This window comes from Coenobita brevimanus, chromosome 86 (assembly GCF_032717465.1).
Source record: "Coenobita brevimanus isolate Jiangsu-jjx chromosome 86, ASM3271746v2, whole genome shotgun sequence".
Taxonomy (NCBI): domain Eukaryota; kingdom Metazoa; phylum Arthropoda; class Malacostraca; order Decapoda; family Coenobitidae; genus Coenobita; species Coenobita brevimanus.
Window position 1 is genome coordinate 25850157 of NC_137039.1, and position 18841 is coordinate 25868997.

The window sequence follows — 18841 nt, forward strand, 5'->3', positions numbered from 1 at the left end:
AACAAATACGCTGTGAGATAAGTACTAACAAAAGCATTGAAGAATATAGAGAATGGTAGCATGGGGTAGAAATGGAATATCACGTTAAGTTAGTACGTCAGCTCCCGGGACACCTGTACAAACACCACACTGGGTACTGAACGTGGGTTGGACGACCTACCTGGATGCAACCCGGGATTGTGTGTCTGGCGGTGAATAATGATTGGAGCGCATTAGGAGGAGGGGCATGGGGTAGCGGGAGGGAGTAGTGATATGTGTGTGAGAGAGGTGGTAGGGGGGATGTGGGGAGGTGTGAGGTGTGACCAGCCTGGCGAGCTCGGGGATTAAGCGTCTGGTTATAAGATTGCAGACAGACGTATTTAAACTGAAGCGTATCGGACAGCAAAAAAATAAGTAAATAAATAAAAAATATAAATAATACTGCCACTAGCCACGCCGGATAAAACTTTTGCATCCTGTACTACCTTCACTAGGATGTATTTCCGTTTTATTTTTGCAACCATGAGGCAGATTAATTCGTCTTGGGAATTACCTCCGTTAGTGATGGGGTTGATGACTGCCAATTATAATCACTCGAAGTTGCTAAGTCTCCCTATGATGAACAGTATCGCCTGGCAGTAGCTAAAATAGATTAAGATATATGTCCCAGAACAGGAACAATTAAGTCACCATATTGAACTGCAAGATTAAAAACAAAAAAGATGCACTGTCTGTTTTTTAGCAATGTATCAAAAGAAAAGAGACGACACTATCATGAACAAGATCATTGCCTATAATTCTGCAGTGTATGAAAATAAACAAGGACTCAGCAGTGCTTGGAGAATAGAATATAAAACGAGGTCTGTAGGTTGCTCAGTATACAATGATATTCAGACTAAATTTCTACATCATGGGAAAGTAAAATAGAATATAGCGGTTTCTGCGGTAAACGAAAAAATGAATCCCCGTATCGTATAATAAAATAATCAAGTAAATAATGCATTACAAAAAGCTGACTCACACAAACCAAACAGTGTAACGAAAGAAACAACACCTAATGGATTTTGGAGCTCGTGTGTGGCTCCAACTTCTGCATCGTAAACTAAGGCCACCACTCCGAAATATACTTACGATCGCATTCCATTCATAACTCACATTTGGCTGTGCAAAAGGAGCAAGAGAAATGGCGAGCTGCAGCACTCCCTCCCACCCCCCCCACCTTTTTTTTTTTTTCTGTCTCTCCTGTGAAACCATAGATAGTCCCTGATATTTTCTTCCCGCAACTCTGATTTGCTTTTGCAGCATCAACAAAGACATGCAAGGTCTCTGCACTCATCTTTACTTGAACTTCCTGGGGGAGGCGGTGGCTGAATCGGTAGAGAGGCGGCCTGCAGTCCCAATGGACCCAGGATCGAATCCCGGCTGGGGCAGGGAACAGTTTAAGGATCTGAATTTCCTAAAAGGGAGACTTTCCTGATCTGCCAGATGACCCGCCGACATGTCATAAAAATACCCCCGCTAATACCAATACACCAGTCCTGTATGAGACAGCCCTAGCATGTATTTAATATGGACTGTGGGTGTTAGCGCCGAAGTGGTGACATGTGGAGGTGTAGGAGGACTACTTGGCCTTGGGATAGGCCACTGCCCCCAAGAAATAGGCCCTGAGCCTTTGCCCAGAGTCGGACACACTAAAAAAAAAAAAAAAAAAAAAAAGTAGTATAAAACAACCGCTGATAATTTTCTTATCGTTAATAAGATTTGAAATAAGAGATACGGGAGGTTCGGCTTTCTCCTTTCCTCACACACACACACACACACACACACACACACACGTGTGTGTGTGTGTGTGTGTGTGTGTGTGTGTGTGTGTGTGTGCGTGTGTGTGTGTGTGTAGTTTAATTACTGTAGTTACTGTACAGTGTAGTTTAATTACTGTAGTTACTGTACAGTAAGTAGCTCTTCCATAAAAAACAAAGGCGGGGAAGTAGCAAAAGACTGTCCTTTCCCAGGAAAAGAAAGGGTAAAGCATTTAAAGACTGGAGGTCTGATGCAAAGGAATGATAGAGTAAGGAAGACAGTTAACTCCATGCTTGAGAAAGTTGGAATAAGACGTGATGAAAACTTTGAACTAGACTGGTCGTGCGTGCCGCCGTAATGGAGAAGAGATGCAGACAGAGAGCTCAGGACAGTGACCATTGAGATAGAGATAGTAGAAAAAGATAAGTGCAACTCAACAAACAAAGGCAGGGAGGCTAAAGGCAGTGAGAGGAGGAGAGTTGATCAGACGAACAGACTTTGGACTGTTTAGAAGTGGTGTAGTGAGCCCGACCCCTCCACACACACACACACATAATTACAGCTGTATCTCAGACAGGGGCAAATGAAGCTCCTGTACGTAGCCAACAACTGTGCAGCATTGAAGAAAGCACAAAATCAGCTCAGCACATCCAATTTCAGAGAAGTAGTTTTTGCAAGATACGCTGTGTAATTTTTCCAAGACAGACAACGAGAAAGGGAGGCACAGAAATTGTTACGAGACGATAGAGGAGGATTAAAAACAATGGAGTTGTGAGCAGTTGGAGGTTGTAATGATTGTTTAAAAACGGCTTTGATTGACGCTGTGAGAAGCATGTGAAGAAGTGAAGGGTGGAATCATCAGAATATGAATGAATATGTAAATGGATAGTCTTCATTGATCATCACTGCCAGATAAACAATTCAGTCCATTTGTCAATTTCAGTCCCAGATGACGAACTTTCTGTCTCACAGTCCATTGTATTCTGGGAGAAAGTTTGATGGGAAGGGATCGCTCTTGTGTCTGCGTCTTCGCCTCGGCTGCCACGGAGACGAATGGGGTCAATATACCCTTTTGTCCTCCGTCCACCCACTCACACTCCCATCACCCTCCCCCTCCCATTCACCCTGCCTCTTACTCTGCCACTCCTGCTCCCTTTCCCACTTCCACATCCACTCACACTCACACACACACTTATTTACACACACACACACACACACACACACACACACACACACACACACACACACACACACACACACGTTCAGCCACTCACCCACCCACCCACCCACTCACTCACTCAGTCACATTCCCAGTGCGAAATATCTCTCCATGAAGAACATCGTCTGCTTCTCACTCACCTATCCATCCTCCAGCCCATCACTGCCTTATCACCAGAGCATGGTTATTTAGTGCAAATTTATAAGGCAAGGATTCACTTGTGTTTGGGAGTCAGTATATGAACAATTCACTACACCCATTCTTTGGACTCAAGCCTTAAGAAGAAACAGTCCGGATTTTTATTCTGTGTAGAGTGACTTGAAGGTAGCACTAAACCAAATGAGTGGATGGTGTTGGCCTGAATTAAATGCCAAAATATAAGAGACTGAAGCAGCTGAGTTGAAAAGAAGACAATTGCATACAAGCTTTAGCCTATATATTAACACACAGGGGATGACGGTGGTGTATTCGGTAGAACACTAGGCTCGGAACTAAATAATCCCGGGTTCGATTTCCGTTCCGACCACGAAACCATTGGGCAAGATCTCGAGTATTTACCCCAGTTCGTTGGCACCTGGAGCTGACACAGGGACGTGGATTTACAAAGCGACGATTGCATGTGTTTAGGGTCGTATTCCAAATGGCTTTGAAGTTTCCCTAACACCTTTTTCTTAACGAGTTTTTCTGCACACTGCGCTTCAAAATCCTCATGTATGTTAATAATGCTATGTCGATATTAAAACCACGTGATAGCATACAGTAGATATAAGATGTAATAGGCAAAGTAAATCGCTAAGGAAGAGCTGCTACAAAGTCTCCTACGTCACCTACAGTGCGTGTGGGGAATGTGTGGAAGAGTTTTGTTATTTGGGAGATATGTTACGTGCTGGGGACGGGGCTGGAGCTAGCACTGTGGCTAGGGTAAGGAGTGGTTGGAAGAAGTTCAGGGAGCTGTTGCCTCTCCAGACATTGAGAGGGCCCTCCCTCCGTGCTAAGGCATTTTTATATACAGCATGTGTTAGGAGTTTATTGCTGTATGGTAGAGAGACCTGAGCCGTAAAGGAAGAGGATATTCATAGGCTCAAACGTACAGAAATGACAATGATTCGATGGATATGTAGTGCGTCCTTGAATGCGAGGCCTGGGGGTGGGGGCTAGGTTTACGATATATAGAAGAGTTGCGAGGAAGGATGGGGTTGGAGTGTATTGGTGTTGTGATGACGAGGGGTAGATTGAGATGGTTTGGACATGTAAAGAGGATGGAAGATGACAACTGAGTGCAGAAAGTGAGGAGTGTGAACGTTGGGGATGGGGTTGCGAGAGGCAGACCGAAAACGACCTAGAACGAGGTCATAGAGTGTGACCTCAGGGTTAAGGAACTGAATAGGAGGCTGCCAGAGATCGTGCAGCATGGAGAGGCGTCATTAGGTAACCAAGGCCGAAGCATGCAAGCATTTTGGAGCCATTGTACACGAAACAAAACGAATACGAGAGTGCTCTTTTCCTTGTCAGTTACTTTTACCGCACGTCAGATCCAAGAGTTCATCCGCGGTGGCCCTGACAAAAAACCTTCACCCCTCTGTATTCTAATTCAACAGTATTTTTTAAGGATACAGTTTGCATAAATAAATATATGTAAGTTTGAGAAGATGTGTGTGTGTGTGTGTGTGTGTGTGTGTGTGTGTGTGTGTGTGTGTGTGTGTGTGTGTGTGTGTGTGTGTGTGTGTTTTAGGGTGGGTGAATGACAGTGAGGGAAAAAACAAACATATCTCTTCCAGTAGTCTCAGTGACAGCCAGTTATCGATTTATCTCCCCTGCCTGTCTTCCTGTCTACCTTTGTCTATCCATCTACCTATCTGTCTGTCTATCTATGTGTCTGTCTGTATGTATGTATTTACCATTATTTGCCTACCTACCAACATATCTATCATCACATCATAGCCAGTATCTATCTACTCACTGTCTGTTTAGTTATACCACCTTGTTTCGCTCTTTATCTATCGGTATATCTATCTAAACACATAAAACACTTCCTGAATTAAACTTTTGCCAATACATTTCATCAGGCACGCACACGGGATCAGACGCACACACACAAATATACACATGAATACCGTACATACACATAAGCTTATTTATACTCACACACATAGTCATACACTGACACAAACAAAAACACACACACTAACAAATACGCACTCTAAAGCACGCACGACGCCCGCGTACACACACACACACACACACACACACACGAAAGAGAGAGAGAGAGAGAGAGAGAGAGAGAGAGAGAGAGAGAGGGGCCGTAAACCAAACTTGGGAGCGAGTGAACAAAAAACTTGCTAACTTTGTAAAACACTCCCAGCTGACTCCTCTGCCTGCTTCTCCCTGCCTAACTCCTCTGCCTCCCTCTCCCTGCCTATCTCCTCTGCCTCCCTCTCTGACTGCCTAACTTACCTCAGCTTCCTTGACTTCTCTTCTGCCTACCTGCATTCTGCCTGTCTCCCTGCCTAACACCTTTCTGGATATATTCCCTTACCTTCTCTCATACCTGCCTGATTTACCTCATACCTGCCTTCCTGTTTAGTCACATTACTGTCTACCTGCCCAGATCTCAGTACTTCCTTGTCAGCCTTCTTACCTACTTCCCTTCTCTCCTGCATGCTAACCTCCCTTTCCCTTCGTTTCCTACCCTCTTCACTTCTACCTACCCCCCATCCTACCACTCCCATCCCTGCTGTCTGCTTCCCTGCCTGTCTTCGTGCCTGCTTACCTTCCTGTCTCCCTACCTTCGTTCCCGCTTCCCTGACTGCTTCCATTCCTGACTCTCCTTACCTACCCTCATGCCTATTGATTCACTTATTCTCTCTCTCTCTCTCTCTCTCTCTCTCTCTCTCTCTCTCTCTCTCTCTCTCTCTCTCCCTCTCTCTCGTATTTCACATGAATTTTTTCTTCCACTTTTATTTTTCTTTTATTATTTCTTGTTCCATCTGAATTCCACAAACTCTGTCTATCTATCTATCTATCTGTCTGTCTGTCTGTCCGTCTGCGTCTGTTTATCTCAGCTTGTCTCTATCTATCTATCCATCTCTCACTATATTTTTCAGTCTCTTTACCCATTTCTATATATCTTTCTTTCTTCTCTCTCTCTCTCTCTCTCTCTCTCTCTCTCTCTCTCTCTCTCTCCATCCTTCCATCCCTTCCTTAGTATATCTATCTGTCTATTTATCTGTCTGCCTGTTTATATTTCAGTCTGTCAATCTATCACCATCCCCTGCCACCACTCCAAGCCTCTATCACCACTCCAGGTCTCTATCACCACTCCAAGCCTCTATCACCACACCAGGTCTCTATCACCACTTCCTGCCACCACTCCAAGCCTCTATCACCACTCCCTGCCACCACTCCAAGCCTCTATCACCACTCCCTGCCACCACTCCAAGCCTCTGTCACCTCTCCAAGCCCCACGATCACCACTCCAAGCCTCTCTTATCACCACTCCAAGCCCCTCTGTCACCACTCTCTGCCACCACTCCAAGCCTCTTTCACCACTCCCTGCCACCACTCCAAGCCTCTTTCACCACTCCCTGCCACCACTCCAAGCCTCTCTGTCACCACTCCAAGCCCCTCTGTCACCACTCCCTGCCACCACTCCAAGCCTCTTTCACCACTCCAAACCTCTTTCACCACTCCAAGCCTCTCTGTCACCACTCCAAGCCTCTTTCACCACTCCCTGCCACCATTCCAAGCCTCACTTCCTCATGTACTCCTCCACTATCATTCCTATTCTTTCAGGCACTGATGATTCAGGAGTTATATGTACCGGTGTATATAAAACCGTTTTGAAAGATAGAAGAAAAAGAGAAGAGGAAGAAGAAGAGACGAAGAGGAGGAGGAGGAAGAGGAAGAGGAGGAGGAGGAGGGGACGTAGAAGAGAGCCAACCTACGCACCGCCTTTCCTATATATTCTTTTCTTTTTCTTACTCTCTTTCTTTTCTTTACTGCTCTCTCCCCGGACTTCGGTTTACATATTCTGTGTGTGTGTGTGTGTGTGTGTGTGTGTGTGTGTGTGTGTGTGTGTGTGTGTGTCAGTAAGTCAATGTCTCCTATCATACTTACATCCTTCCTTTACCCTTCACTCCATCTCTTTACCTCGCCTATAGTCTGTTTGTTTCAACCTGACGCACATTCCTCACCCCTTTCAACTCACCTGATGGCCAATTGTAGTCATATGGAGCAGTTTATTTGGATAGTAACCAAGGAGATTCATTTCTATATCATAACTAAGGCTTTTCAAGGGATCTAATTTCCCGCAGCCTGACCGTAGTATTTGAGTTTTGGGAGTTGACCAGTGCCATCAGATGAAAGCAAATTAACACTGTTCCCTCTCCACCTTACTCCATCATCCTCCTTTACTTCCTTCCCTCTCTCTGTCCTCCCCCACCCTCCCTGTGTCCCCCCCTTCCCTCTCTCTGGCCCCCCCCTTCCCTCTCTCTGGCCCCCCCCTTCCCTCTCTCTGGCCCCCCTTTCCCTCCTTCTGCCCCTCCCTCCCTTTCCCTCTGTTCCCACCTTCCCTCCTTCTGCTTCCCCTTCCCTCCCTTTGTCCTCCCGTCCCTCCACAACCCCCCCCCTTGTCTCTGCTAATGGGTGAGAGGTGACAGCATACAGACTGTGAAATGCATGGCCCCAAGCTGATCTGCCCCACAGGTGATCAGAGAGAGAGAGAGAGAGAGAGAGAGAGAGAGTTAAAGCAACCACTTATTGTCAGAGGGAATGTATATTTGTTTGTGTATCTGCTTGCGTGTGTCTGTGTTAACAGCAGTAGATGCGTAACCGTGTGTGTGTGTGTGTGTGTGTGTGTGTGTGTGTGTGTGTGTGTGTGTGTGTGTGTGTGTGTGTGCGTAACACTGCGTGCATCATTGCCGAAATTCGTACACAACTATAGCAATTATACTTCATATTTATAGGCTGCTAATTTTCACACGTTTAAACGCACGGAGTGTGAAACACACTCTCTCTCTCTCTCTCTCTCTCTCTCTCTCTCTCTCATTGTTGTGTGTGGGTGTGTGGGTGCTTTACAGCTTTGTGTCTTCATGTGCGTGAATAATCACACACACAGACAGATAGATAGATAGACAGATTTCTAAATAAGTGTGTGTTACTGCATATATATATATATATATATATATATATATATATATATATATATATATATATATATATATATATATATAAAGATTGACATATATATGATAAACACATTACACGTTTGTATATATGTGGAAAGTTTTTAACGCCCTATCCGGGAATCGTACCTGGGACTCGTAGACAGGAGCCAGGCACTGTGTCGCTATACCACGACGTGATAAAAGCCAAGCCACCTGAATGCTGTGAGGAACCGGGTAAATCCATTATGGGAGGATATTTTTCAGCCCAAACCCACGAAGACACTTGTTTCAGAGTCATCTGGGCAAGATCAAAAGATCTTGCATCTGGATTTGTGCTGAGCCCCACGCTACCCGGCAGGCGACATGGCTGTTTTAATGTACCTCAGCCAGTGCATAAATGTCTTACTGTATGTACGAGAAGCACACATACCTACGCATGTGTAATGTGTGCTGCTCCATAACGGATTCTCCCATAACGGATTTACCTGATTCTTGATAGAATTCAGGTGGCTTGGCATTTATCACGCCGTGGCTTAGCAACAGCGTGTTATATATATATATATATATATATATATATATATATATATATATATATATATATATATATATAGAGAGTGAGAGAGAGAGAGAGAGAGAGAGAGAGAGAGAGAGATGTTTATTTATTTATTTATTTATTTATTTATTTATTCATGTATGTATATGCATATAAAACACGTAAATGTACGGTCGCATCGACACACGTCTTTGTTCTCTCCGACAATGAGAGCATGTTTTCACCCCTGTTGTTAGCAGGATTCCTCAAAAACTAAAAGAGAGATTTGGACTAAATATGGTGGGTAGATAGGCCATGTTTTGGGGAACAGTCAGTTCACTTTTGGGACCGATCCGGATCGAACTGCAGTTTCTGAACCCGGAAAAACCTTTTTGCAAAACCCTAATATATGATGAGAAAACCTAACCCATTATGATGAGTGGTTTGGAAATTACATTTCCCTTGCCAGAGAGATGCGCTCCACTGAGTGCCCCTCTAGTTACCACCACCAAACAGGTTATGTTTTTGCCGGCGTCGGTTTGTTTGTTTGTTTGTTGTTAGCAACTTTATTCAGAGTTATGAACGGATTTTTTGAAATTTTCGTAGAAGGGTGGGCCATTGGCCAAGGAAAAAGTGATTAAATTCTGGGGTGGATCCGGATCCAAAAGTTCTCAGTGAATTTCAGTTAAACTCTGAGGAGAGGTGCGCCATGGATCAAGAAAGAATTGACTGAATTTTGGAGCGGATCTGGATCCGGATTCGGATGCTTTTTAATGGCGGTGGCATTGGCGGCGGTGTGCTCTCTCTTAGTGTTTTCTTTCATATATGTAAATAGGTACAAGTGTATATGTATATTCGCTCACGTTTTCTATGTGCACCCACATATAAGCAATGCTTCATGTGCATTTTCCATGTGTACCGGCATACATGTACACGAAAGTGGACCTAAGCCGTATGCGTTGCGACAATAAAACAGACATAAAATTTAATTGCCGTACTTACTGATGCTGCCGACACAAATACCGCTGATATTACGCTGTTAATGAACGGGTGTGACGTAATTATAGTGTTTAAATAGTGTTAGAGAGAGAGAGAGAGAGAGAGAGAGAGTCATTAGGTAGGTAAGTAGGCTGATAGATGAATAGGGATTTAATAGATCGATAAATAGATGAATAAATAGCAGTTGATAGAACACACATTAATACAGAGGTAGGTAACTAGTGAAGCAGCTAAGCAGATATTTAGTAGATACATAGATAGGTGGCTAAGTAAAGATAGGGACTGCTGGTTCACCTGGTCGCATGTTCAACACACAGTATAATCGATCGGTGACAAGATGCCGTAGATACAAACGGGATTAGTTATATAGATAAATGACAGAGATATTGTCAAATACGCCAGTTTATATTTGATGATACAGTATACTTTTTACGCATATACAAACAGGGGGAGGCGGTGGCTCAGTCGGTAGAGATGTGGCCTGCAGTCCTACCGGACCCAGATTCAAATCCCCGCTGGGGCAGGGAACAGTTTAAGGATTTGAATTTCATGAAATCATACTTTACTGATCTACCAGAAGACCCGCCGACATGTCGTAAAAATACCCCCGCTAATACCAATACACCAGTCCTGTATGAGACAGCCCTAGAATGTATTCAATATGGACGGTGGGTGTTAGCGCCAAAGTGGTGACATGTGGAGGTGTATGGTATGTAGGAGGACTACTGGACCTTGGGAGCAGGCTGTGAAGCCTATGGCCAGAGTCGGACACGTTAAAAATAAAATAGATAGGTAGGTAAAGGTGTATATATATATATAGTTAAACAGACGACCAGAAAACAGGCAGACAGAGAGACAGACAGAGTGATAGAGTAGATATATAAAATGGTGGCTAGATAGATAGAAATAGTGATAGACAGTAATATACAGTATAAATAGACAGGTAGGTAGGTAGGTAGGTAAATACCGGTAGATGGATAGATAGATAGATAGACAGGTAGGTAGGTAGGTAAGTATGTAGGCAAGTAAATAAATAGATATTGATAGATAGATAGATTGCAAGATGGACGCACAAACAGACAGACAGACATAGATAGATAGAGATAGATTGATAGATAATGATGAGACAACCAGACACAGATAGATAGACTGATAGATAGTCGGACAACCACACAGACATACAGACAGACAGATTGATGATAGGTAAATATAGACACATGATAGACAGAAACATTCATACATACACACCATACACACAAAAATTAAGGACCATTTACTGAAAGGCCAACACAGAGGCCAGTAATATTGTGCTGTTAATGACTATTTGTTGAGGTAATTAGCTTTATGGGCCCTGTTACCTGTTTGAGAGAGAGAGAGAGAGAGAGAGAGAGAGAGGAGGGGGGAGAGGATATTTTGGCAGTGTGGGCTATCAAACTTTTAAAATCCCCTGACATATTTCTTTTATCTAATTCTTTTTACCTCCCCCGACGATTTTATTCAGTTTCCAAGAGGCCTGTTGAACTAGGGGGTCTATGTAGAGCCTCCACCCTCCCCTTTCCCCATAAAATCGTCTTCGCTTATATGGACAAAATCGTCTTTGGTAGAACAGGCAAAAAACTAGAATTTGTCACTTGATTTATGGTTTTACGTTGTCTGTAGTTCATTCACTTTGATTTGGCAGAGAGTTTTGTCCTTTTGTTGCTTATTTCAGTCGCAGAGTGATATAATACTACAGCTTTGCGTCCTTTCCATAGCACTTCTTCGTGACTAGCAACATGTTCTCGTATGAATCTCTTGTTTTAATTCAGTAGAACGTAGTTGAAGTGGTCATAGTGTAATGGATAGACAGACGGACATTGATAGATAAATATGTAGATTGGTAGACACAGAGAGATAGATATACAGACAGAAAGACCCGGACTGATAGACAGACAAGTAGATAGACAGACAGAAAGCCAGATAAATAGGTAACAGACAGGCAGACAGAGACAGTGACGGACAAACACATACACACATATACACACAGATATTCTAGGGATACACATGCAGGCAGGTAGACAGATAGATAAATAGCTATACAGATAGACGTTCGCAGTGTAGTAGCCAGACAATGCTTGGTAGTGAACATCAGTAAAGATAGATAGACAAATAGATAGACAAGTATATTTACAATTTTATGCGTGGTAGTGAATGAGTGTGAAATAGACAGGTAGACAGATACTGACAGACAGGTAGAGAGACGAAGAGACAGATAGCCACTGACAGGCAAACAGAATGGTAAATAGACAGCTAGACAGACAGGTAAATAGATAAACGGATAGATATTGGCAGCTGTATAACCAGAATATGTTTGACGTGAGCCAGGGAAAGGCCAAAAACAATGCATGAATGAAATGTAGATTAGATTTTTGTTATTTTGTTTCCAGTTTCCTTTTATTTATTTATTTTTTTTTTTTTGGGGGGGGCTTTGTGTGTGTGTGTGTGTGTGTTTTGTGGGTGTTTTTCTTGGTTTGTGTATGTATTTTATCAGTGTTTTTGTTGGTATCTATGCTTGAGTGTTTTTCTTCATCTGTTTTGTTTTTACGACAACAGAATATAGTTTAGTGTTTTTATTTTCTTGTAATTTGCTTGTTGGTGGTAGCTGGGGGCGCTCACCATCCACTCACCCGATGTTTTGAAACCTCAAGGTGACTCCACACCGCGTTGGGTGGTAACCATGTAACCAAATGACGCCTGGTGGTCTAGGGGGTTAAAACACTCCAACCAGGTGTGGCCCATTAAGGCTTTCAAAATGCCACTCAGGGGCAGATGAGGCTGGTCGATCTTGTCCTAAATATCGGGAATTAGTAGCCTAGCCCCGGGTACTTACGCTCCTGATGGGCCAAAAATGAGTTTGATAATGGATGGATGGATATGTTTATTATTATTATTATTGTTATTATTATTATTATTAGAGTTGTGCAGAGGGTGTTGCGATGGTTTGGGCATATGGAGAGAATGGATAATGAGCGATTGGTGAAAAAGATAACTAGATCTGATGTGAGAGGTGTAAGGCTGAGAGGAAGACCACGACTAGGATAGATGGACAGTGTGAAGAGCGCACTGGATGCGAGAGGGATGTCTGTTGAGCAAGGAAGAGTGGCTGTGCGTGACAGAAATAAATGGAGAGAAATTGTGAATGAATAAGTGATGACGCAGCCCTGAGGGGATATTCTCCCGCATTTGGTCTGATCAGCTAGTCAGGTCAGGTGCGGGTAAGGGGATGGGTCTGTTATGATGTGGCAGGGGTAAACCAGCTCAGCTGTCGGGCCCTGCTGCGGATGTCACTGATTGCATTGCGCAGTTGCCCCTTGTGCGGTGTGGTGCGGTGAGGATCTGTCCGTTCTTCCCTTTGGGGCTAAGATGCGAATGAATGTGTTTGAATGGATGAGCAAATGGGGAGTGTGTCGTCCTGTCTCGGCTACCTCCCTTTCCTTGGGGGAAGCAGCCTAGGTATATAGATAGATAGATAGATTATTATTAATGTTATTATTTTTATTATTATTATTATTATTATTATTATTATTATTGTTGTTGTTGTTGTTGTTCTTGTTGTTGTTGTTGTTGTAATTACTATTTTTGAGGACATGTGTTTGTATTTTTGTGTGTCCATTTCCTCGTTTTATTTTAATGTGTTTTTGTGTATGCATGTATTTATGTTACGAGGGCGGCTAGTGTTTTTATCCTCTTGTATCTGCGTGTTTTTCGTGGTCTTCTCGGCTTGTGTTTGTGTTTTAATGCACGTAATGGAAGCAGGTGTATTCATTCTCTTATTTTGTGTGTGTGTGTGTGTGTGTGTGTGTGTGTGTGTGTGTTTTATATTTTGTACTTATAGGAGATACATTTTGTTTTTATTCGTTCCTTTATTTTCGCTTACTTACATGTGTGGATGGTACTGTGTTGATGTTAATGGTTGTTGGTTTGTTATTGTGTGCTTGTCTTGGTGTTTTTGTTCAGTTTCTTTGTCTTGTGCTCTTGTTTTGCTTTTGTTTGTTTGTTTTTTTGAAGGAGGAAGAGGCTGGTGCGTTTTCGTTTCTTTGGTGTTCGGTGTTTTGATTCTCTTGGTGTTTTGTGTTTGTTTATGTTTTTGTGAGGACGGAATAGGAAGAATGAAAGATAGACAAGATAGATAGAAATACGATTATACAAATTAATCGATAGACACAAGATCGACAGAGATAGACAGACGGATAGACTGATTGAAAGGCGGATAGATTAACAGATAGATAAACAGATGGATGGACAGTTATACCAATAGACAGACATAGTAAACTTCACGTAGCGATAACAATATTCAAATGCTCAACCTTATCCCTTTAGAAGCCAGGATCGAACCCGCGACCATTCAGTCCCTAACCCACCACGCTGTCCACTGAACCGTGTGTGTGTGTGTGTGTGTGTGTGTGTGTGTGTGTGTGTGTGTGTGTGTGTGTGTGTGTCCGGCTTTTGTCTGTGTGGAAGTGTCAGTCTTGGAATAAAAGCGAATCTCTCTCTCTCTCTCTCTCTCTCTCTCTCTCTCTCTCTCTCTCTCTCTCTCTCTCTCTCACATCCTGCCCACCCACAAACCCCCCACTCTCACTCCTCCTCTCTCTCCTCCCCACTCTCTCACAGCCACTCACTCTCTCACTCATTTCAGCAGCGACATTCCCAATAGTTGAGGGAGTTTTATGCAAATAGTCACCAAGTTTAATTGTCGGCCGCTTAGTGTCCCCTGCAGCGTTATTACCGGGAGAGAGAGAGAGAGAGAGAGAGAGAGAGAGAGAGAGAGAGAGAGAGACAGAGAGACAGACAGACAGACAGACAGACAGAGGAATAAGGGGAGTGAGAGCCTGCGTAGAGAGAATAACTGATAAAGGAATAATCAGATGGGGGAGAGAGAGAGAACCAAAGGGAGCGAGAACTAACATAAAGTGAAAAACTGATAAAGGAAGAATCAGATGAGAGAGAGAGAGAGAGAGAGAGAGAGGCAGGGAGGAAAAATTAGCACAGGCACAAAGAGGAAATGAAATGCTTGAGGCCGTCTGAACCTCTATGGTCTGAACTAATCCCAGCCAGATACAATGAGGATCACTGGTATAGCCAACACCCGCCCCCTAAGGTCGATTTAAGGCCCAACCATTGCCCTGCCTTATGACCTTGACCTTTGAATGATTGGTGTCAAAATCAACTTACTTCATCCTTGCCTTACCCTCAACCCATCCACTAAGTTTGGTCCATATATAATAAAAAATGTTGGAACTGACTTTGCCCTGTCCGCTAGACTTTTGACATATTGTTCTGAAAGTAGAAGCATTATTCATTCTTCGTTAAGCTTAAGCCCTATAACCAAATTGTCAAAATAATAATAATAATAATAATAATAATAATAGTAATAATAATAGCCTACTACTACTACTACTAATAAGTTACAGGATCCAGCCTTTCACGTTGCCTCACAGTTAAATCACTTCACTCTTACCTGTCTTCAATCAGGTGTGGACAAACTCGATCGGGAAAAATATCTTTGAGTTGCCATTGCCCTTGACCTACGACCTATGACCTTTTTCGGTCAAAACTTAATCGCCCATTCCTCTGATGGTCCTTAATCTTTATGCTAAATTGATGTCATTCCATCCAGTAATTTTCCGGTATATTGCTAATGAATAACATACCCCCCCCAAAAAAAAAAATAATAATAATAAAAAACCAACCAACCATTCAACCCCTTCACATATTCGTGGGAGGGTGTAATAATCAAACGAAAGCAAATCAGAATTAACTTCATTCTACTCAAGATGCCTTGGACCACATTCATAAATTTTCTTACCCTTAAAATACGAGCAAAACCACTCTGGCTTCTTTTACGTTAACTCAGACCAGCACCAAACACATGACAACCGGACGTAAGTGAAGGATAACGTGGTATTTACGACTTGTGGAGGTGAAGGGGTTAGGTACAGCCTTCATTAACCCGCTGAGTGTGAGAAGCCTTTCCTGACGTGAGCAAAATTGAATATAATTAGCAAGAATACATTACTATAGCGTTTTTACTCATATTTTCGACATTTTGCAGCTTATTGCACCTAGCTCAGTGACAGAAAAAGAGTGCTACAGCTCTATACCCATTCCAAAGCACTTCTTCGTGACTAGTACTGCATTTGAGTGTAAATCTATTGTTACAACTCAGCATTTGAGGTGGATAGATAACAAGATTAGGCCAAGATAGAGTAAAATCAGTTTATCATGTCTCCCCGTAGTGAAGGGGTAAGCAAAAAAGACATCATCGTACTGAAAGGGTTAAATTGAGGGGTAAAAATAAAACCTAATCCATCCAGGTCCAAAGCCTCTCGTAAGCTGAACAAAATATTCTTAAGATGGGAAATAATAAGGAAGAATATATGAGGTCAGGAGTGTGTGACAGTGCAGTGGCGATGGATATGTGAATGGGAAGGATGATAGGCAATATTATAACTCTCTGTCTCTCTCTCTCTCTCTCTCTCTCTCTCTCTCTCTGCCGGAAAAAGAGCCATCACTGGAGTTAACAGGGTGTGCTCCTCTGGCATCCCTGACACTGTGTTAATAGCTACATTCATGAGAGTATTCCTGCATCTACCAAAACGTCTTGTGTCATTTCATTCTTGCTTTCCTAAGACGATTTTATTCAGCTTAAGAGAGAGCATTCGACCTGGAGGAGCAGCATGAAGCCTTCAGTAACTCCTTTACGTTAAGAAATCTCATTTAGGCTGACTAAATTCGCCCGATGGTAGTAAGAACAAAATAAATTAATCGTCCTGGGGCTGAAGTGTACAGGTGTGAAGAGACTGTAATATTTGCCGCCAATGTAACAATGGTGTTGCTTGAGGAAAATACTTTCTAGCGAACGGTGGACTACTACTCTCACTACTGAGACACAGGATCGGAAGCATATAGCCTACAGAAATAATCAAAGAACTAGAATGCACGCAGAGAATACATACCACCGCCAATGTAATTGTCATTAAAAGGGATTCGGTTCTGGATCCGTGGATGCAGGATCCGGATCCACGTCAAAATTTAATCAATTATTTTTTGGTCCATGGCTCACCTGTTTATAAAATTCCATTGAAATTCATTGATAACTTTTGGAGATATTGTGCGGAATTTTCCGGAACCGGTTCCGGATCCGCCACCAAATTTAACCATTTCTTCCTTGGCCCACGAACCATCCTTCCACCAAATTTCATCAAAAGCCGTTCATAACTTTTTGAGTAAAGTTGCTAACAGACAAACAAAGAGACAAACAAACGCGGGCAAAGACATCACCTCTTTGACGGGGGTAAATACAGCCGGGGGATTAGAGGTGGTAGTTACGTGGTTACAGAAGTTATCCCGGCTGAGACGGAAACCTTTATTAGTGTGAATCTCGCTAAAGTAGGCTTTATTAATCTTTTACTAGACCCAGCTACGTTTTGTGAAAACACTTCCATTAATATCATTACACCAATCTTAAATGGGACCTTTCTAGTATGTATTTGATACGGACTGTGAGTATTATTGCCAAAGTGATGACATGGGAAGAAGTGTGCCTCGTACCACTGTTGCAACTCAGGGAACGGAATGTCAAGCTTCATGTCCAATACATTAACAACAAGAACCGGTGCCAAGGCACAGTAAACCCGTCTGTGGCAGTCATTTTAGTGCTGACGTTTAAACAGCAGGATAAATAGTCAAAGATGTCACATATCAGATTTGGAGTACGGTAAATCGGGTGAAAACTGACGATTTTATGCCCATTTGAAATTTTAGGCCCGACCCACCTAACATTGACCCCCCTACCGCTGACCGGGCGTGACCCCCCAGATGTAATGAGGCATGTTATAAGATACAGGTTTGAAAGATGCAGCTTTAGGTTTTTGTTTCATGTCGATATGAATTTGAAAGGAGTTATGGCGAAGGAACGATTTTTTTATTTATTTATTTATTTTTTTTACATTTTTGGGGGCCTACAGCCTGGGCCTTGGCCAAAAATTGAATCAGGTGATCAGAAGGTCATAGCCCATCGTCCCTGTAATTTTAGTTAAAATTGCTCCAGTAGTTTTCGCATAAAGTTATTAACAGACAGACAGACAAACAAACAGACAAATCGAGTGAAAACAATACCCGTGGGAGGGGTAAAAAAGTGAGGGAGGTGTTGGGGTCCAGCCACTTCCCCCCCAGCCCCTCCCGTCTCCAGCCTTCCATCTGCCTCGCTGTACTGCCCTGTTCAACCTGTGCTGAGAGAGAGAGAGAGAGAGAGAGAGAGAGAGAGAGAGAGAGAGAGAGAGAGAGTTTTACTGGTGAGATGTAGTCAGTAGATATGTTGAAAGATATGCATATGATAGATAGATAGATAGATAGATAAACACACACACACACACACACACACACACACACACACACACACACACACACACACACACACACACAGAAAACAATGTTGAGCTCTATCCAGTTTCATAAAGAAAGGTTTTATGAAAGCGAGTGGAACTGTAGAGGAAAGCATTTTTTACCCCTCCATATTGGACAGGAGAGAGAGAGAGAGAGAAGAGAGAGAGAGAGGAGAGGAGAGGAGAAGAGAAGGGGGACAAGTGTTTGAGGGAGGGCACTGTAGCATGAGGAAGGGATAGTTAAGGCCTCTTCATGCAATAAGTGGGCTCCTTTGATCCCCAGCCTCGTTCATCATCAGTTTCGAAGCATAGTGACGAGAGGGGCAATACACAGTGTCCCGAGGCAGGGATGGTGTCATGGGGCTTCACTGTGTCGCTTCCACGTGATCATTTTCCAAGCATTTTTCCATTATCACTCTCCATCGCCACAGGTGCCTACTGATTGTGCGGTGTTTAATGAGTAAGGACTGAAAAGCCTGGGAGTTCTTTGGTCCGACGCTACACCTGACAGGATGAGGAGTTAGGGAATGCAAGGAAGGGTAGAGAGATGGATGGATGCGTAGATAGACAGGTAGACAGACAGACAGGTGGATCGATAGACAGCTAGAAAAATTGAAAAATAAAGGATGGATGGAAGACAGTCAGACAGATATATACAGTAGGTAGACAGACAAACAGACAGATAGATAGACAGGGAGATAGATAGATAGATAGAAAGTTATAC